The sequence below is a fragment of the Eleutherodactylus coqui genome, chromosome 7 (genome assembly GCF_035609145.1).
Source record: "Eleutherodactylus coqui strain aEleCoq1 chromosome 7, aEleCoq1.hap1, whole genome shotgun sequence".
NCBI lineage: Eukaryota > Metazoa > Chordata > Amphibia > Anura > Eleutherodactylidae > Eleutherodactylus > Eleutherodactylus coqui.
In genome coordinates, this window is record NC_089843.1 from 114,437,031 (window position 1) to 114,459,825 (window position 22,795).

Here is a 22,795-nt window from a genome sequence, read left to right on the forward strand (position 1 = left end):
TGTCTCAGCCGGAAATCCGGACTTTACATATATGGTTATGCAGTGAATTTGAGCCAATGAGACCATTACCCATTCCTAGTGATGAGACCAAAGGGTATAAGATCCCATGTAATCTATATATATAAAATTGAATGTATGCGTGTCTGTGTGTGTGTTTTTCCTTTATGCGCTACTACACCATTCATCCGATCGCCATGAAACTTTGGGAAGTTGTTGAGTACACTCCTGGGAAGATTATAGGCATAGTAAAACTATCCTACGATAAATGGCACGCGTGTGAGCATCGTCGACACTTACGCCCCCCCCCCCCCCACGTAGATCGTTCGATTTCCATCACTGCCACTAATTTTCTCGCTTCCCGATGTCATAGAAACTTGAAATTTGGCACGAGCATTGATTATGTCATAAATAGGAAAAGTTAATAGGTCCCAACTCAATTATTCAATTCTATGCGCCAAAGAATTAGCGTCCAAATTTTACGTACGGAATGTAATTTTCTCACATAGAAACTTAAAATTTGGCCCGGGCATTGAATATGTCATAAATAGGAAACGCTAATGGGTCCCAACTTGATTATTCAATTCTATGCGCCAAAGAATTAGCGTCCAAATTTTACGTACGGAATCTAATTTTCTCACATAGAAACATGAAATTTGGCACGGGCATTGATTATGTCATAAATAGGAAAAGATAATGGGTCCCAATTCGATTATTCGATTCTATGCGCAAAAGAATTAGCGTCCAAATTTTACGTAGGAAAGTAATTTTCTCACATAGAAACTTGAAATTTGGCACGGGCATTGAATATGTCATAAATAGGAAAAGCTAATGGGTCCCAACTCAATTATTCAATTCTTTGCGCAAAAGAACTAGCGTCCAAATTTTACGTACGGAATGTCATTTTCTCAAATAGAAACTTGAAATTTGGCACGGGCATTGATTATGTCATAAATAGGAAAAGCTAATGGGTCCCAACTCGATTATTTGATTCTATGCGCAAAAGAATTAGCGTCCAAATTTTACGTAGGAAAGTAATTTTCTCACATAGAAACTTGAAATTTCGCACGGGCATTGAATATGTCATAAATAGGAAAAGCTAATGGGTCCCAACTCGATTATTCAATTCTATGCGCAAAAGAATTAGCGTCCAAATTTTACGTACGGAATGTAATTTTCTCACATAGAAACTTGAAATTTGGCACGGGCATTGAATATGTCATAAATAGGAAAAGCTAATGGGTCCCAACTCAATTATTCAATTCTTTGCGCAAAAGAACTAGCGTCCAAATTTTACGTACGGAATGTCATTTTCTCAAATAGAAACTTGAAATTTGGCACGGGCATTCAATATGCCATAAATAGGAAAAGTTAATGGGTCCCAAGTCGATTATTCAATTCTAAGCGCAAAACAATTAGCGTCCAAATTTTACGAACAAAATCTAATTCTCTCACTTCCTGATATATATATAAATGAATGTATGTCTGTCTGTCTGTCCTTTATGCATTACTACACCATTCATCCAATTGCCATGAGACTTTGGGAAGTTGCTGAGTACACTCCTGGGAAGGTTACTGGCATAGTACAACTATCCTACGATAAATGGCGCGCGTGCGAGCATCGTCGACAGTTATGCCCCCCAGACAAAGATCGTTTGATTTCCATCTCAAGCACGAAAGCAAAAGGCATTACGAGCAACGGGATGTGTGTTCAACCAGAAAATGATGCATCCGCCGAACGTTTCGCAAGACAATTCCTGGATATTGAGAATGCTGAGGTAAAATGAAAGCTGTGCTGTGATTGGTGGCTACTTCTTATACTACTGAGGTTGCATGAAAGCTGTGCTGCGATTCGTTGTTATATATTATACCACTGAGGTAACATGAAAGCTGCGCTGTGATTGGTTGCTATATATAATACCGCAGAGGTAACATGAAAGCTGCGCTGTGATTGGTTGCTATTTTTTATATTGCTGAGGCAGAATAAAAGTTGCGCTGTGATTGGTTGTTATTTCTCTTACTGCTGAGGTAACATGAAAGCTGCGCTGTGATTGGTTGTTATTTCTCTTACTGCTGAGGTAACATGAAAGCTGCGCTCTGATTGGTTGTTATATTTTATACTGCTAAGGTAACATGAAAGCTGCGCTGTGATTGGTTGTTATATATTATACCACTGAGGTAACATGAAAGCTGCGCTGTGATTGGTTGTTATATATTATACCACTGAGGTAACATGAAAGCTGCGCTGTGATTGGTTGTTATCTAGATATATAAAAACGAATGAATGTATGTCTGTCTGTCTTCGCAGCAACGCGCGACAGGTCAGCTAGTCTGTAATAAAGGGCAGCGCAGTCATGTCCTCGTGTGAGGAACTATACCAGACCTCCGTGTGTGGTGTCTCTTCTTTACCGCCGGCAGCGGGGCATTGGGGTGGGCCTGATTGGTGCTGTATGCAGAAATTTCGCTGACAATGGGATATATTAGGTAGCAAGTGGACAGTCAGTTCTTTAAGTTGATGGGTTACAAGAAAGAAAAATGAGAAGTGTAAGGAGCTGAGTACATTGTACAAGGGCCAAATTGTGATGGCGCAATGCCTGCTGCAGAGAACCTTCAAAACAGCAGCTCTTGTGGGGTGTTGTTGATATCCAGTGGTTGGTACCTACTAAAAGGGGTCTAAAGACGGACAACCGGTGAACTGGTGATAGGGTCATGAGCACTGACGGCTTATTGATGTGTGTGGGGAGCAAAGCCTAGCTCATCTGCTCTGATCCCACAGAAGAGCTACTGTAGGACAAGTTGTGGAAAAAGTTTCAATGCTGGCTATGGTAGGGCAATGTCAGAACACACAGTATATTGCTGCTTACTCTGTATGGGGCTTACATAGCCAAATATGATTCAGAGTGCCCTAGCTGAGCCCTTCTCACTGCTGAAAGAACCTACAATGTGCATGTGAGCATCTGTACTGGACCAGGAAGCAATGGAAGAAAGGGACTTGATTTAATGACATAAATTACATCTTCTGGTACATCATGTGTATGGCTGAATGTGTATGTATCACTTTCCTGGGGAAGAGATGACAGCAGGATGCACTATGGGAAGTGTTCTGCTGAGAAATCTTGCACCCTGCAATTCACGTGGATGTTACTTTGACACGTACAACCTACCATTGCTGCTGACCAAGTAAACCTATTCTCAGTAATGATATTCCTTATTAGCTAGATAATGTGCTCCACTACACTGCAGAAATAGTTCACAAATGGTTTGCGGAACCTCAAAAAGAGTTCAAGATGTTGACTTTGCCTCCACATTTCCAGGATCTCAGTTCAAACAAACAACTGTGGGATGAGTTGGCAAAACAAGTCTAATTTTTTGAAGGCTCCACCTTGCAACTTACAAGCCTTAAGGTGCTTTTACACTGAATCGTTTGGATTCCCGTGATCCAGCGAGAATCTGACCGATTACCATGCAGTGTAAAAGCATGCCCCGACTGAACAACGAACAAAGAGTTTTTCACATGCAACTCGTCGTTCAGTTTCTGCATGTAGAAAACTGAACGACCTATCGATCCATGTAAACAGGCAGTCGTTAACTTATGCATGACTGCCTGCTTACTGTGAATGGAGGCTGGCAGGCCGGAACGATCAACGGCCCGCTCCACCACCATTAGTCAGTGGAGCTTTTACACAGGAACGGTTAGCACAGGGATGGGCTGTTGGGCATGTTGCCCAGTAGATCATCCTGTGTAAAAACACCCTTAGCGTACCTTCACATAGGCCGTCTATGCTGCAGAGTTTCCTGCAGAAAATCCCCAGAATTTACAGTACAAGCTATGGAGTCGAGATTTAAAAAAATCTTGTCCACATTGTGTGGAAAAACTCAGCACAAAATTCACAATGTAATTGAAATATGTTGTGGATTTAAAATCTGCAGTACATCAATTTATGCTGCGGATTATGATACTGGATGAGAACCGTAAAAAGAGGGTCAGCAGTAGCAGGGCCAAAGTATGGTTGCTGGTGAGCAGCTCAATATTGAAAGCTCCCGTAATGTGGCCTATTTCTGTAGGGGATTTTTGAAAAGCCATAGGCTGGTTTGGGCCTGCAATGCCATAACAATGGCATGGAGGTGGAGGAGCTGGAATAGCTGGGGCTGGAGGAGGGGTTGGCATGTAGCTGGGTAGTGCAGCATGGCTACTGATTCACCACTATTTAAGTACATGAAATCATTCTTGGGGCTTATTGGGTAATGGTACAGACTCAGTGAGGATGAGTATGCTTGAGTGGATACATAACTGGAGCCCCTCAGGTACTTTCCTTCTTTAGGGTGCCCACCCACTAGCGTTTTTTTTCACTGCGAAATTCGCAGGTTTTTTTTTCTGCAGGGGGTCTATGGGACTTGTAATGTAAAAATCGCGATCGCGCAAAATCGCGATTTACCGCGATATCGCGATTTTGCGCGATCGCGATTTTAGCTTTGCATGTCCCATAGCCCAAAGACCCCTGCAGAAAAAAAAAACGCTGCGAATTTCGCAGTAAAAAAAACGCTAGTGGGTGGGCACCCTGAGGCCTTAGTCACACGGGCGCATCGGCACCCGTACACCGGCGCCGATGCGCCCGTCTGACTGTCAGTGAGAAGACGGACGTACCTGCAGACGGCCGTCTCTCTGAAGCGCTGGAGGAAAGAACACGTGACCGGCAATGGAGCCGGTCACATGTTCTTTCCTCCAGCGCTGCAGAGAGACGGCCGTCTGCAGGTACGTCCGTCTTCTCACTGACAGTCAGACGGGCGCATCGGCGCCGGTGTACGGGTGCCGATGCGCCCGTGTGACTAAGGCCTTATAGGGGTTTTCCTGGCACAAAATGTTAAATTCTGAAAATGCTCAAATCTAGGAAGTACAGCCAAGTTGCAGCAACCTGGACCTTTTATTTGCTGCTCTGAACCCTCTTCTCCATCCCTTGCAGCTGCTAATCTAGAATCATAGAGTTCGAAGTTACCTCCAGGGTTATCGGGTCCAACCCTCTCAATGTAGAATTTACTAAATAATCCCATATAGATGTCTGGCAAGCCTATGTTTGAAGACTTCCATTGAAGGAGAACCCACCACCTCCCATGGCAACCTGTTCCACTCATTGATCACCCTCACTGTCAGAAGGTTTTTCTAATATCTAAGCTATGTTTTCTCTCTTTTTTGGTTTCATCTCATTGCTTCTAGTCTTTCCTTGTGCAAATGAGAATAGGGCTGATCCCTTTGGACTGTGACAGCCCTTCAGATATTTGTAGACAGCTTTTAAGTCTTCCCTCAGCCTTCTTTTTTTACAAGCTAATCATTCCCATATCTTTTAACCATTCCTCATAGAACATGATTTGCACACCGCTTATCATCCTGGTAGCTCCTCTCTGACCTTGCTCCAATGTAGTCCAGATGAGGTCTGACCAAGGAAGAGTAGAAGGAATTCTTTTAATACATCCCAGAACTGTGTTTAGCTGTTTTGCTGCTGCATCACACTGTTGACACATTCAATGTGTGATCTATTCGTATACCCAAGTCTTTTTCACGTGTTGCTGCTTAGCACAGTCCCTCCCATTCTGTATGTGCCTTTTTTCATTTTTCTTGCCTAGATGTAGGATTTTGCACTTCTTTACCATTCTGTTGTCACTGCCCAATATTCAAGCTTGTTTAGATGTTTTTGAAACCTTTCTTTCTCTTCTCTAGTGTTAGCCATTCCTCTTAGCTTTGTGTTGTTGGAAAATTTGATGAATTTCCCCTCAATTTCCTCATCTGGATCATTTATAAAAATGTTGAACACTGGGCCCAGGACAGAGCCTTGTGGTACCCCACTGGAGACATTCTTCCAATTGGATGTACAGCCATTTATGACCACACTTTGAGTACGATCACTAAGCCAGTTGTAAATCCACCTAACAGTTTTCTTGTTGATCCCATATTTGGTCACTTTTGAATAAGAATGGTATAAGATACTTTGTCAAAGGCTTTGCTACAGTCAAGATTTACTATATGCACCATATTTTCCTGATCAACCCACTCTGTGATTCTGTCATAGAAGGAAATTAGATTAGCGTGCCATGACTTGTATGTAGCAAACCCATGTTGTCTCTGGTTAATTACTCCATTCTTATCCAAGCACTCAATGACTTCAAGGTGCCCAGGGCCTATGGCCACAAAACAAGTCCAACTCATCACTCCTCCACCACCGTGCTTGACAGTTGGTATGAATTGTTTGTGCTGATATGCTGTGTTTGGTTTTCAACAAATGTGGTGCTGGGCACTAAGGCCTAACATTTCCACTTTGGTCTCGTCTGTCTACAGGACATTATTCCAGAAGTCTTGTGGTTTGTTCAGATGGAGCTTTGCAAACTTTATCCACGTCACCATGTTTTTTTTAAGAAGGAAGAGGCTTTCTCCTGACAACCATTCCAAACATGCCATACCTGTTCAGTCTTTTTCTAATTGCACTGTCATGAACTTGAACATTTAACATGCTAACTAAGGCTTTTAGAGTCTGGGATGTAGCTCTTGTTTTTTTTGCAATTTTTCTGAGCATTGCACAGTTCGACCTTAGGGTGAATTAGCTGGGACGTCCACTCCTGGGAAGATCTTCAGCTGTCTCGAATGTGAATAACCACTTTCTCAGTGTAGAATGATGGACTCCAAATTGTTTAAAAATGGCCATATAACCCTTCCCAGATTGATGGCCAGACACAATTACTTCTATAAGATCATTGCTGATGTCTTTCCTCCTTGGCATTGTTTTGACACACGCATGAATGCTCCGGACCAGCTGCTACTTATCCTCTTAATTCCTATTAAAGCAGTAAGGCCCAATGTCCATGGGCGGATTTGATTTGCAAAATCTGCGCGGGTGATCCGCAGTTCAAGCCGCTCATAGAGAAGCATGGGGCATCCGCACTAGATTTAACACCTGCAGATTTGATTTCAAAAGATTTGCGGACGCCACACATGGATAATAAATAGCAGCATGCTCCATTTTCTCGCGGATCACTGGCAAATCTGGTTCCATTCATCTCTATGGGAGCTTAGGATCCCCAGTGGATCCACAAATACATTTAAATACACTTGCGGATTTGAAGGTTAAAATCTATTAGGAAGGTTGGGAAAGGCTGGGAGGTGGGGTTGCAGATGATCCACAGTGCATTCACATACATCAGCGTGGAAAAAAAACACAATCTGTGATCTCCAACAAGCAATAAAAAATCCTTTTAACGATGATTCGCAGTGAATCCGCCGCAGACATCCACATCAAAAAACCGCACGTGCCGTGGGCATGAGGCCTAAGAGTATACTTAATTTTTCACATACTGCATCTGCATTTTGGCCTAGTTTTTGTAAAATAAGTATACGGTACCAAACTTTTTTCATTATACCTTATGGTATAATTTGTCACATGTTATTGTTCATCTGAGGTTGTATTTCACTCATTTTAAGATATCCTAGGGACTAGATTTTTGTTATTACATGTCCTGATACATAAAACCATAGAATTCAAAGAGAGTGCACTTTTTTCTCATGACTGAATACATGTAAAAACAGTGGATGTCGGATGCCAATGCATGGAGTGAACTCAGGAGGAGATGTTGATCCATGCTTGGCAGCTACACATAGCTGACAGCGTACCAAAAACATTATGTATTATGTGAGATCACATATTATCTAAAACGTTGCATAATGATTTGAAAAAAAATTCTCTTTAAAAATACCTAACATGTTTGTCAGTGAGACGTACAAGGAAGGATATTAACAAAACACTTGCAAAACATAATTGTTCTTGCAACATTAGTAATTTTGAAAATTGCTATTTTTTTGCGATACAGAAAAGGAGAAAAGACTTTTTTCTCTATTACAGAATGCAAAGATAATTGTACACATTTTACAATATATTAACAAGCTATGCATAATGCAAGCATTGATATACTATTGCCCAAAATAGTGAACAACCAAAATCATTTACAGTACTGTGCAAAAGATTTAGGCAGGTGTGGGATAAATATTGCAACTTAAGAATGTTTTCTTAAATAGACGTTTTAATAGACTATTTTTGTCAATTAAGTAAATGAACAAAAGCAAAATCTAAATTAAAAAATACTATTGGGTGTGACCACCCTTTGGCTTCAAAATAGTATTAGAGATGAGCGAGTGTACTCGCTAAGGCAAACTACTCGAGCGAGTACTGCCTTATGCGAGTACCTGCCCATTCGTCTCAAAAGATTCGGGTGACGGCTGGGGAGAGCGGTGAGTTGCGGGAGTGAGCTGGGGGGGACGGGGGGGGAGAGAGTGAGAGAGAGATCTCCCCCCCCATCCCGTTCCTCCCCACTCTCCCCCGCCGCTCCCCGCCCCCCGCCGGCACCCGAATCTTTCGAGACGAGTGGGGAGGTACTCGCATAAGGCAGTACTCGCTCGAGTAGTTTGCCTTAGCGAGTACGCTCGCTCATCTCTAAATAGCATCAATTCTTCTAGGGACACTTGCACAAAGTCAGGGATCATAATTAAGTTTATGATTAACCAATCATATCAAACAGGTGATCATGATTTTCATGTGTAGGTTGAAACTGGGGCAGCCTTGGGGGCAGCGACAAACTGGGCAATTACCAATGGCCCCTATATCCAAAGGGGCCCCTGGGCAGTCTGAGGCACTAACTGGGGTTGGCAATGTGCAAGTGTATAGACAGGTTGCCGCATCTCCCTGAACAGTGGCATAGCAATAGGAGTCGCAAATGCAGGGCTCTTAAGCTAGGGCCCCCATCACCACTAAAATTAACTTACAAATAACAGACAATGTGCTGCCTTCTTCCTGTCACTGCAGAAGGAATCTGAGCTGTTGTCTGTTGGACATCCTCCAGTGGGCTTAAAGGGGTTGTCCCGAGGCAGCAAGTGGGTCTATACACTTCTGTATGGCCATAATAATGCACTTTGTAATATACATTGTGCATTAATTATGAGCCATACAGAAGTTATAAAAAGTTTTTTACTTACCTGCTCCGTTGCTAGCGTCCTCGTCTCCATGGTGCCGACTAATTTTCGCCCTCCGATGGCCAAATTAGCCGCGCTTGCGCAGTCCGGGTCTTCTGCAGTCTTCTATGGAGCCGCTCGTGCCAGAGAGCGGCTCCGTGTAGCTCCGCCCCGTCACGTGCCGATTCCAGCCAATCAGGAGGCTGGAATCGGCAATGGACCGCACAGAAGAGCTGCGGTCCACGAAGACAGAGGATCCCGGCGGCCATCTTCAGCGGTAAGTATTGAAGTCACCGGAGCGCGGGGATTAAGGTAAGCGCTCCGGTAAACTTTCTTTACTTCCCTGCATCGGGGTTGTCTCGCGCCGAACGGGGGGGGGGGGGTTGAAAAAAAACAAAACCCGTTTCGGCGCGGGACAACCCCTTTAAGGCCCATTTAGACACAACGATTATCGCTCACAATTCACTCAAAAACCAACTTTTGAGTGATAAACGCTGTGTCTAAACTCCTGCCCATCATACACTATTCCTTCATCTCTGACTTCAAGCTAGCCTGAAGTCAGCGATGAGCCTGATCAGCGCCACATGCTGAGTTCTCAGCGGGATAGCGCTGATAGTATTCTCTCAGCTTCTATCCTGCCAGGAGTTCTCAGCGGTATTCCGCTGATAGTATTCTCTGAGATTCTATCCTGCCAGGAGTTCTCAGCGGGATACCGTTGATAGTATTCTCTCAGCTTCTATCCTGCCAGGAGTTCTCAGCGGGATACTGCTGACAGCTCCAAGGACAAAGGAGCTGTTTGCAGATAACAGTGCTCCTGCTGTCATCTGCATACAGCAGAATCCTTAATTTACATGCTAATGAACTCTTATGTAGCTAATTAGCTAGTAGAGATGAGCGAGCACACTTGGATAAGTCATTTACTCAAGCGAGCCTCACTCTTCTCGAGTAACTGCATTCTTGTCTGAGCGTGCTAGGGGGGGGCGGCGGGGTAGCAGGGGAGAGAGTAAGAGAGATCTCTCTCTGCCCCCACTACCCCCCGTCGCCCCCCTGAGCACGCTCGGACAAGAATGCAGTTACTCGAGAAGAGCGGGGCTCGCTCAAGTAACTGACTTATCCGAGCGTGCTCGCTCATCTTTACTAGCTACCTGAGAGTATATGCAAAGTGATTGCTCAAAACTGTCACCTAAACTGACATTTGAGCGAATTTTGAGTGATCATCTTTCAGTGTAAATGGGCCTTTAGTGTGTAATGTGCCCCCCTACAGTGCTATACTTGTAACAGGGCTCAGTGGCCATTGAATGTTTACATTAAATAACCCTTAAACTTCTGATTGTCTTCACTGCTGTGTGGGGAGCAGAAAGTAATAAATCTGTTTCCATTCAGGATTATTTCACTCTGATTCTTCTATTTATTTTTTCATAAAAATAAAATACTTTCCTATCTGTAAGCATTAAAGAGTTGTCCCACTATAAAAAATTAAACAGCTGGCTATGAGCTAAAATAACAAAGGAAACAATACTCACCTCTATTCTCCATCCCTTCCCCTCACAACGGCTCCCATGGTTCTCCAGATCTTCTCTTACAGCAGCAGTGAGGTGACCACCTATAGCCAATCTAAGGCTGCAGCATCACCATCCATTCTTGGCATCAACATTTACATCTTGGGTGCCATGATGCCAGGAGTTCAGGACAGTGATACTGCAGTCTCTGATTATAGTGTATATAATATACATTCCAATAAATTTCAGGGGAAGTGTCTGCACGCTGTTTCCTCAATCAAAATCATTCAAAATCAGCTGTTTGGAGTGCCGAATGCTGTTTATGCTGGGCATTCTTAAAGGGCTCTATCTGATATCACAATCCCTTTAAAATTTAATTTCAGTTCAACAAGCTGCTTTTCCTCTTTTCCATACCACAGCCCCCCTTACGTTCTGATAACTCACTACATGGGGTACTGGTAATGGGCATGGTGTGGTGGTATTACGGTACTGGTAATATCGGTCATTATATAGTGTGTTTTGTTCAAAAACAGTATGCAAGTAATATTTAATCACTGTATGATGGTAATATTTAGTCCTTGTATTTAATAACAAGAAATGTACATGCTGAGCATGGACTCCATACTCTGTTTCTGATGTTTTTTGGCTTGAAAAAGACCTTAATCTAGGTTGAAACGTTGCCTACTTTTAAAACTCTGAAACAATAAAAATGTTCCTTTAAACAAACTTTTTGCATCCGTTTATGCTGCCACCCTCTCTGTCTTTTTCATTGTGTGCTTAAAGGGGCTCATGTCCATAACCCCTACGGTGGCTTTGCATTTTTTTTAACTTTTTATAGTCTCTTTTTTCCTCCCCCCACTAGAATTCATTCTGTGGGTTGCTTTGTGAGTGCTGTGGGCTTTTCCTTTTTGGTCACATAGGAATATGACAGATTGAATAAGGACTGTAGGATTCTCAGCAAGGATCGTGCGGTCTGGATGGGCTGCTGATGTGCAAACAAGCTGATGATGATGTCACCAGCTCGTTCCATTGGGCAAACCAGAATTGTGAGATTCTTGGCCCATGTAAAAGGGCTGTAAGGGTATGTTGACATGCAATAGATATGTTGCAGAAAATTTTTGCGACTGTCCCATTCATCTCACAGAAATTCATGCACATACTGCATAAACAAACCCATTCATATATACCGTAACAGCCCGTCAAGAAAGCTGCTGAACAGAGAGGCTTTTTCTCTACTAGACTGAACATAATGTTAGATTAATGGTCACTGTACAATAGTACATTTCCATTGCAGCCCTCTGCAGGGTAAATACATGGATAGCTACTGCTTCTTCTGTTGATCTTGGTTAATCTTCAGCAACAAGAATAGTGATTTGGGGGTATTGTAGTCATAGTAGGGCCTATATACAAATACTGTGATAATACCTGTGTAAATGTCCATTAGTTCAATATCCCTCTGCAGCCCAAAAAAGCAAGTTTTGTTTTGACAAGGTATAACTACTAATCTGTTACGCCTACAGATGAGCATATAGGATCTCCTCTCCTATTTCTAAATACTCCTCTACTGTGTGTTGTGTATAATCCTTTCAACCACTTCAATCTTATCTGTATAATTGTGTGTGTCTACAGTGCCAGTAAATGCATTGTTCTGGATAGATTGTTTGCTGATCATCAGATTCGGAAAATAGAAAACACTTCTTAAAAGGGGAAATCTTTCACATTTTCTAATATGTCCTACACATTAATCAGGACAGGAGAATTCTGTTTTTACTGTAATCTTGATTCCTAAATTGTGTTGCTACTGGAATAAATATGGCAAGGTTCAACAGTTTAGGCTGTGTGCACACCTGCATTAAACGCTCCATTTGGATTCAGTTAATAATGCAAGACAAAATAGCATAGCTGCTGGAGGACATTTCGGAAGTCAAACAGAAGCCATTCTAGTAAATGGTGTGTGATCTGGGGTATGGATTTATTTAGGGGAATGGTCTGGTTTGAGGTTTGAATTTATTTAGAGGTCAATTTTGGGGTCTGAACTAATTTAGGGGTCTAGTGTGGGATCTGATTGTATTTTTGTTGCTGTGGAGGCTGGGATTGGCTGCATAAAGGGCAAAAGATTTCTCAGCAGAATACTTGGAAGTGGGCAGGGCAAGCCTTCATGGTAGTCTGGGCTAGATGGAGAAGAAAAGAAAAGAGAACATATACAATCAAAAAGTCATCACCTGTGAGTCACTGCATTTATAGAGGATCTGTCACCTATTCTAACATGTCAGTTCATTAAATACTTCTATTCCACAAAAAGAAAGCAAAAAAAGCCCAGGCCTAATTGACAACCAGGTGTTTCCATTTCACTTGTCAAGAGGATGTTTCCCTTTGTAAGGGCACTATTATATGAGCAGCTGCTGCTAGTTCTCGTGGCTTCACGACAATTGCTGGGCTGAATCAGGAAGCACAGGTACAGCCTGATAATTGGTGCTATTACCTGAGTGTTAACGGTGCTCATGTATGTAGCCCACTGAGAGGTGGAGGAGCTCTTCAAGGAAATACGGAACAGGTACTCTGATTTTATGATTGCGTGCTTCAAAAAAATTTTTTTTTTACTGCCAGTCAGGGTAAATATGCTTTTAATATAAGTATTATGGGTATTACAATGCTTAAAGTGACAGGGATAAATATTATGTTGCAGGGAACAGTGGTTCTCACGTATCACAGTTCTACCATGCCGTCCAATATGGTGCTGGGGAATAATGAGCCAAATGCCATTATTGGTATGGAACTTCACAAACATTATCTCACAACCAGTGTGAGAATACAAGGGTGTGGATGCAGTAAGTATGTTGCTCACATGGACCTGTGGCGTAACTTATAGTAAGAAGTGATTTACCTGCCAAAGATAAGCCAATCAGTGTTTGAGAACAGTGAGAATGAGTTGTGGCCCAGCAATCCACGATGGCTCGCTGGTCCAGTGATCCAGTGGTAGTGCCCAGAATACCACTGGAAGTGTAGTGTTGCAGACAGGTTAGGAAGAAGACTGTGACTGGGGATCCGGTCTATAACAGGCAATGACCAAACAACCAGGACTGTGACTGGAGCTACAGGTTTCGTGGTTGCAACTGTAGAGACAGAGAAAAGACACTGACCTAGCACCAACTTGACAGAGAGTGATTGCATCAGGGAAATTGAGCTGAGATATTACTCTGCAAACCACTGCACTCATTGGTTTTCATCTTGCAATAGTGTACCTCTCCTGCTGGAGAAGACTGCTACCCACTGTTCACTATATTACTGAAAAATACTGTCCCTAAGTGGCCGAATCAAGCGTCATTTCTCAGTTCACAGTGTTGGCTGATTCAGTTCAGTAAAAATTTTGAAGACACCTGCTTTGCCTCTTGCACCTTATTCATGACTATTCTAATAGATCCTGCATTTTTACAGTTGATAGTTTTTAATAGAGTTTTTGTATAATTTTCTGGGGCAAATGCAGAATTATTAAAGTATGTTTTCCAAGCATCTTTGTGCCCACGGGAAAATGGTAGAATGTGTCCCCCCACACACATATTAAATGGATCTTCCAGGAATTTGTGGATGGTTGACAGCTATAGTTGACGCCTAAAATTTCTGGTGATTGTTGTTTGGGGTTAATAAAGTTTGTAGAGCAGGAAAATCTACCTATAATGTAATTTTAGTTACATAACAAAATTCTGTCTACGTTTAACCACCACTAGGTGGAACTCACTGCATATGGAGTTCCACAGCTCCCACTAACCTCTGTAATAAATCCAAAGGCAAAGAACTCCCCCTAGTGAAGGGAGAAAGAATTTTATTATTTAACTTTGGCTGCTCGTAAAAGGCTCGAAGAGTGTTTTCAGGTACTAGGAATATGTCTGAAATGTTGCAAAAGAAAAAAAAAGATAGTTTTCCACAGTACAGATGACTGTGCCCCAAACTAGAAAGCTAAAAGTCCCTGCTTCTTAACCATTTCTGGACCAGAGGGTTTAGGGATGGGTGGGGCGGGGGGAGAGGGGGGTGCTGAGCAGGGGATTGATTTCCTCCTTGTTTAGCTTTGACCACGGAATCTAAACAGTTAACTGCTGTGATCAGAGTTGGCTCTGATCACAGCAGTTGTCAGCAGCTGTCAAAAACAGTGGATAGCTGCCACGGAGTGGACTCCGATACAAAGCTACTCCATACACTCTTCACGACCGCATGACGTATATTAACGTTATGGAGTCGGAAAGGGGTTAATGTGTACATTTTGTAACCAGATAGTGAAGCAGCATCTAATCTTTCGCTTTGGCATTAATATTGATGCAGCAGTTATATGAAATGTAGTTTACTGATGTCAATCATAGTGTTGATTGTAGCACCTCTTCTAACTTAGTTTTCCAATTATCTATGCTGCTCTTGCAGTGTTTTCAAAGTCTAAGAGCTTAGTCACACGGGGGTTTTAACATCCGATTATTCACGCATTAAAAAAGATCGGACTATATAAAACTAATTCTTTCCAATGGCAGCGGTCACATGTGCGAATTTTACATGCGCAAAACCGTCCGCGGCGAAAATTATAGGACACCATTTGTTAGGTAACTGCGGCATCAGTGTTTTTTGCATGTAAAACCCCTGAATGCTATCGCGGTGGCAGCAGCGCTGACCCCATTGATAACATACAGTGAAAATCGTGATCCTTTGGCACAACTGTGACAGCTGTGGCATAGAACCGCAATGTTCTACCATTGAATTCAATGGAGTCGGCACTACAGTCGGCTCCATTGAAAGCAATGGGCTACCGGAAAGCCCTGCAGTGATTTTCAGGAAAGGGCTTTAAATATAAGCCCTTCCCTGAAAATCATTCCTGAAATGTGTTAAAAAATAAAAAAATATATATACTCACCTCTCTGCAGCTGTCGGGGCTCAGGCATGTCTAGCCGGGTCTTCTCCTGAACTGCTATTAACCCCTTAATGACACGGCCTATTTTGGCGTTGAGGACCAAGCGATTTTTTGGTATTTTTCCATCTCCATTTTTCAAAAGCCATAACTTTTTTATTTTTCCGTGGACGCGGCCGTATAAGGGCTTGTTTTTTGCGTGGCGATCTGTAGTTTTTATCGGTGCCACTTTTGGGTATATAGACAATATCGTAAAATTTTTATTTATTTTTTTTTTTAATGATAACAGGGAGAGAAAACGCATCAATTCTGCCATAGATTTTTTTTTTTTTTTTACAGCGTTAATCATGCAGCATAAATGACACACTAAATTTTTTCTGCGGGTCGGTACGGTAACAACGATACCAAAATTGTTATATTTTTTTTAGGTTTTTACACTTTTTTGCAATAAAACCCCCTTTTTTTGGAAATCCTTTTTTTTTCTCTATAGCTGCATTCAAAGTCATGTAACTTTTTTATTTTTCTATGTACGGAGCTCTTTAAGGGCTTATTTTTTGCGAGACGAGCTGTAGTTTTTATTGGTACCATTTTGGGAAATGTACGGCTTTTTTGATCACTTTTATTGCATTTTTTGTGAGGCAAAATGCTAAAAATTAGCATTTTGCCTCTGTTTTTTAGCGTTTTTTTTTACACTTTTTGTCGTACAAAATAAAAAGCGTGTTCAACTTTTTGTACACGTCGTTACGGACGCGTCAATATCCAATATGTGGGGTTTAGTTTTTTTCCCTTTTTTTATGCAAATATTAGAAAAAGCATAAAAAAGGGGTTTTTTACATTTTTTTTTTTACATTTTTCTTTTTTTTACACTTTTCTTTTCTTTTTTTTATACTATTTGAGTCCCTCTGAGGGACTTACATCACTGTGCCTATGATCGCTGTCATAAGGCATGGCAGAGCTACTGCTCTCCCATGCCTTATCGCTTGTACAGCGATTATAGGCACAGGCAATACAGGACGCCAGTGTCTGGCGTCCTGTTGCCATGGTGACAGGCCGGGCTCTCGCGATAACATCGCGAGTTCCGGCCGGAGACACACAGGGATCGCGATCCCTCTGTGAACTCTTTCCCTGCCGCGATCTACTTAGATCGCGGCAGGGAAGGGGTTAACAGCGGCGGGCGCATCTCCGATGCCCCCCCGCTGTTGGAGCGGGACGCCGGCTGTGACTGACAGCCGGCTCCCGCTGCGGGATAGCGCGGGATCTTATGTGATCCCGTGCTATCTCCAGGACGTACCAGGTACGTCATGTTGCGGGAAGTACCAGGCTGCCATGACGTACCAGGTACGTCCAGGAGCGGGAAGGGGTTAAGAGCTTTCAGCAAGCGGGAATTTAAAATCCACGCCTGCTGAAAGGGCTGCCTCCAATTGGCTGAGCACACTAACCAATCAAAGGTAGCTCTCAGCTATTGAATGACAGCTGAAAGCTGCCTGTGATTGGTCCCTGCGCTTAGCCAATCAGAGGCAGCACTCACTCATTCATTGAATTCAGCCATTGATTGAATTCACCGTGAGAACTATGAACATCTTTGCTTTAAAATTATGTGAAAAGCATGTTGGTAGCTCTGATTGAACCAGAGCTACAGCCATTTAAAGTAGAAGGAGTTCTGTTTATCCTTAACTGTAATGTCTTTTTCCTGGAGAGCGAACAGAGCTTGTCCTAAACTGTTGAGGGGTTAAAATAATTAAGAGTATAAGCAAAATAGTATTCTTAAGGCCCATTTACACTGGACGAGTATCGCTAAAAATTTGCTAATCGGCGATCATTTTAGCGATAATCGGTGCGTGTAAATGGGTGTGGGAAAACCGCATTTCAGGCACTTTTTGATGATCATTAAAATCAAGCTCACCTAAAAATTATTACTCACTTTTATCAGTAGTTCTCAGCATTGTTTCCCTGTGGAGAACAAAGGATCTGAGCACAGATAATAGCCTTGGGCGAAGGCTTCATTTACATACGTAATTGGTATTTAAGTAGCTGAGTAGCTACTTGAAAGCAATTATTTTTTATGCAAATTAATCGCTCAAAGCTGTCACTCAAATTGTTGTTTGAGTGATCTTTGAGCGATTATCTGCTCGTGTAAATGGGCCTTTAAACCTTTTTCTTCTTACAGTGTAGAAGTGGGTTCAAATATCTCCAAATATGAACAGGGAAATGTACAGTTCATCTAAGGGGACAAATAGTCATAAATACATGTGTAAAAGAAAATTAAATAAGTAATGATCAACAAGTGCACCGATCAAGAGCTGTTGCTAATGAAGACTACTCCAGAGGTAGTGACGTGGGGATTTCCTGTGTGAAAGTATGCATCCTCTTGCACGGGTTAAGGATGAAGACTTCATAATCCCTTAGATTCTGATTCCTTGTTTAGCCCTAAGCTAAGTTTGTTAGCGACCTCGTGGGTCCATGTCATTTCCAGTGGCCTTATAAACAGGCACACATTGCCAAGTGTACATAGTGAAGTGGTGAAGTTGGGAGAAATAATTGTCTAACAAATGAGCCTTTAGCTATCTGATTTGTTTGGCCAATTTCAGTCATCTATCAGTATAATGGGCTGAACTGGATGGATATATGTCTTTTTTTAACCTTACATACTATGCTAGTTAATTTTGATCTACTGGTTGATTACATGGGTCTTATATGATAATTAGAATAGTATATTGGAATAGTATTAAATACTTGCAAGAAGATCTGAAGAAGAAATGGTAATCTGCGGCTCTGACCTGTTAGTGAGAAATAGAATAGAAATGAAATACTTCAAAAGTGACAAAATGAATAGAGATCAAAATAGCGCTCCTACAGACTTGGAGTGTTTAGGAAAAGAGAATAGAAGTAGATAAAACAATTCGGACTCACCCGGTACTCAGTGAGGTCCCTAAGGGATAGGGGAGCCTCACTGGTAACTCCTTGTCCGGGGATGCCTGTAGAATAGAAGGGTTCTTCCTCCCAATCCTAACAAGGAGAGCAGCCTGGATGCTTGAGTCCACCAAAAAATGGGGGGACCCAAATGAAATGTAACCACTAAGTTCCAGAAAAACGCGTTTCAGCCCATAACCTGATGTTATGGGCTGAAACGCGTTGCAAATAAAGAAGAAATTTTAATATACGGAGGATTGTTCTTCCCCAGTGAGCGCTGGGGTCATTTTTTCTGGAACTTAGTGGTTATACTTCAAAAGTGGAAATCCTTCTGTAAGTGTCATGCATTAGTATAGCATCATATTTATGTACACACAGAATTTTTCTTACTTTTTCAAAATTAAGAGTGCGCAGAACTGGTTTCTGATTTGTAAAGTATGTTTCAATGGAAAAGAACCAAAAATGCAAAACCTAATAAAGTGCAGAGCAGGCACAATCGCCATAAGGCCGGCACAATGGCCGTAGGGTAGGCACAATGGCCGTAGACCCTAACAATATGCAGCAAGCCAGACTATAAACCGTTTTTGTGTTCCCCCTCACCTCTGTGATTCTGATTTGTAAAGTAGATTCAGGAATTGATAGGACATTTTTATATCCCTTGCACAGAAAAAATAATTAGAAAGAATGTATTTAAACTGATATTAGATTTAGATTTTAAACCAGTTGTTCCTAATCATTCTCTTTTAAGGACTAGTATTAAATCAATAATTTATCTTAAAGATTTAATGTTTGTTTTATCTGACAACTCTTCATGTAGATAAAAAGAAAGCAGCCACGTTCTTCTAATTCTTGATAACTGCTATAGAAATGCAGACTACATGTGATAAACTATTGAGTCTTGGTAGCAATGAGTGGCCCATAGACAACCACCTGCATCTACATCCCCAATTTCTAACTGTTGACCATTCCAAGTAATAACATTTTAAGATAGATAAAATCCTTGCTTGAATTAAAATAACATTTTTTAGATTCGTTGGAAAAAAGTGAAAATTGACAATGGTATATAGAATTTATATCCCATCATTTTGTTGATGACAACTAACAATTAGGATTTTTTTTTTATTTTAACATACCTGTTATCAGTGATTAGTCTATAACTGAATAACATTCTTGTTAACTACAGCTATATATAAATTAAGAAAGAGAGATATTGCGGGGTGACTATTTTACCTTTCCCACAGTTCTAATTTTTAATGCCTGGGCTATCTGTTAGCTGAACTAGGGGGTGGGTCAGCATGTTCTTAAATCTCTTACAATAAAAATTAAAATTTTATATTAACTTTTATTTGAACTATGTTATTTTTTTGAAGATGAGATATAAGTACAAATTTATGTAAGGGCAAACACAAATTTCAAGGGGTTGTGCAGGATTAGAATTTTTTTTTCTAGAAATAGTGCCACTTGAGTTCATGAGCTGTGTCTGGTATAGCAGCTCATCCCTATTCAAGTGAATTGGGATGAGCCACAATATAAGGCATTGCCCCTGGAGATAAGTAACACTGCTTCTAGAAGAATGCATACGATTTTTTTTTCATCCTAGACAACCCCTTTAAATGGGGTTTCATAAATGGCTATGGATGGGCCACCAATAGTATACTGAACTGCCGTATATACTCGAGTACAAGCCAAGTTTTTTAGCACAAAAAATGTGCTGAAAAAACCCCCCTCAGCTTATACTCGAGTGAGGTAAAAAAAAACCCAGAAAAACGTAGTACTCACTTCTCAGCCAGCGTCTGTGTCCCCGGTACAATACTCTCTCCGGCGGTGCGGCAAGCTGCTTTAGAGGTCTCCCCGCTGTCATCTCCCTGGTTCGGTTGGCGCTCGATCCAATCACAGCACTTAGTTATACAGCGCTGACAGCGGGGAAATTAAAAACTGAGCCAGAGAGATGACAGCGCGGAGAAGTCTGAAGCATCTTGCCGCACCGCTGGGGACAGCATTGCAGCGGGGACACAGACACCAGCTGAGAGGTGAGTATTGCGGATTTTTTTTAACCTAGTATATACTCGAGTATAGCTAGGCTTATACTGAAGTCAATACATTTTACCGTTTTTTTGTGGTAAAACTTATTGACTCGGCTTATACTCGGGTCGGCTAATACTCGAGTATATACGGTAATTTATTCTCCATTGTTACGACAACATCCACTCTTTGTTTCCCTCATTACATTAGACTTTAACTATCTTAGTGTAGATAATAGTCTCTGGGAGGAGGCAAGTGAGAGACCCCTAGCATCAAGACAGGCAACTGTAGAACCACTGGTGTCCAAAGGTAATTAGTATCTTTCAAAGCAACTTTGGTGCTACCAGTACTAGAAGCCTTGAAGAGCACACAAGTACAATGGCCATGAGAAGCACTCGGGGTGCAACTGCATTGATGAGCTGAGGGACACAGAAGAGACAAAAGTCTCAAGAGGCACGCAAGAGACAGATGCCTTGATGCGCACGCAGGAGTCAGAAGAATTTTGAGGCATACTGGAGTCAGAAGCTCAGGTGGCACAGTGGGAACAGTCATGTTGGGAGTTTGATCCTCATTTCTTGTGGCTGCTAACAGTACTGACAAACTGATGACTACATTTGGCAGGAAGCAGAATTGTTCAGATGGCATCTTGGTATGGTACAACAGTTTTATACAATTGATTGTAACAACAAGAAGCAGATTGGAGCATATGAAATCTTTTCTGTAAAAGACATTGGGGCAAACTGAATTTTTAGGCTGATTCGGGCTTCTCTGGTCACAAAGCCCACTGAGCATTGACTGGACAATGATCCAGCTGGAGACTGAGCCAGTCAGGGGTAGATGTAAATACTAGAAATTTAGAGCATATCAGGAAATTAGGATGAAAAATCAAATTGAGTACTATAGTCATGAGCTACAGGAGATTCATCAACTTCCCATACTGTTTAGAGTAATCTTCAAATGCAGAGCAAATACCAAACCTTAGTGATTTTTTTACTGTTAAGGATTGGCTTATTTAGTGAATGGAGGGCAGACTGTATTTGAGACCAACACTCTGGGGAAAAAACTTAACCTATCCTAGAAAACTCAAATGGTGAATCAGATTCTAATATAACTATGTATAAGCTTTAGCTATGGGGAAAAAAGTAAACTGCCCAGTATCATCTCGAGAGCTTCGGAATGAAGAAATGTCATGTTAATTTCAAACTTTAATAATTGTCTGTTTGATTAGTTTGGCATTAGACTAGATTACTATTTTGTTTTAGTTTATACAACCCAACACTTCAAGTACCTAAAGTGAATCTGTTTATAGGCTGAATGATTAATGGTTTTGGTCTAAGCACCAGGATCAGCCAGGAAAGTCTGAAAATAGTAGTCTCTGGAGGTATTAGCTAGAGGCTTAGAGAAAACCACGTAGTGGTGATTTTTTTCATGTGGGCTATTATCCTAGAGCAGTGCATGTCTTTCGTACAGTTGCCATGAATGATTAAGGTTAGTTGGTCATAGTAGAAGACAGCATACAAGGAGATCACAGCAGTACAAACTTAGTAAGACACATCATGGTCAGACATTACTGTGTCAACACAGGTTCATCATTTGAGAAGTAGGAACACACTGTGATACAAGGAGCTGGACACCACAGGAACTCAGAAAACCATGGGAACTGGAACTCAGGTTGCTATGGGACCAATAAAGCAGATGACATAAATGGGAACAGGGCTCAAGATGCCACGAATGGGATCAGGATTCAATTCCATGAATAGGATGAATATTTCTGTATTAGAATGCCACAGGAACAAGGATAAAAAAACAAGTCAACATGGGCTGGACAGAACTAAGAGCCCAGCAACTCAATGACCCAGCAGTCTCCTGTACTACAGCCATAATTGTGAAATTAGGGACATGGTGACTGTAGGGAACACAATAAAGACAAAGAATAAAAAAGAAATGCAAGTAACATTCCAAAAATAATTTAGCCACTGAAAACCAGAGCACACGTTCAAGTGCCTACAGAAACAATATGTTACCAACTCAATCTATAAAGAAGGTGGTATGGTGTGAGTTTGATAAATACCTGTCCTAATAGCTGATTCTGCCACATTTAGGCTCATCCTGACCACGCTCCTGATTCACATCCTAATCACTGTAGTTCTGCATCTCATCATTTCATTTGATGATACAATATTTTTCTGCTCCTATTGTCAATGGTGTTGACCTGTGAGTTGAGTGACTGCTCTCCTGTTCCACACTCCCATATTATTTCTTAAAACCTTGTGTTTTGTGTCTACATTTGACCTTTATTATGCAGATGACACACAGCTAAGACAATAACTCTTTAAAGGGCTAAAAACGGTCTATCCATTAAAATTCTAATTTTCAGGAGGTGCTCTGCTTGTCTTTATGAATTTAAGCATTGCATAGATAATATAGTGTAAGTGAATTCTATAGTTTGAGTTTCAAACAATTAATGATATAAAATGTAATCTAATTAATACAGGG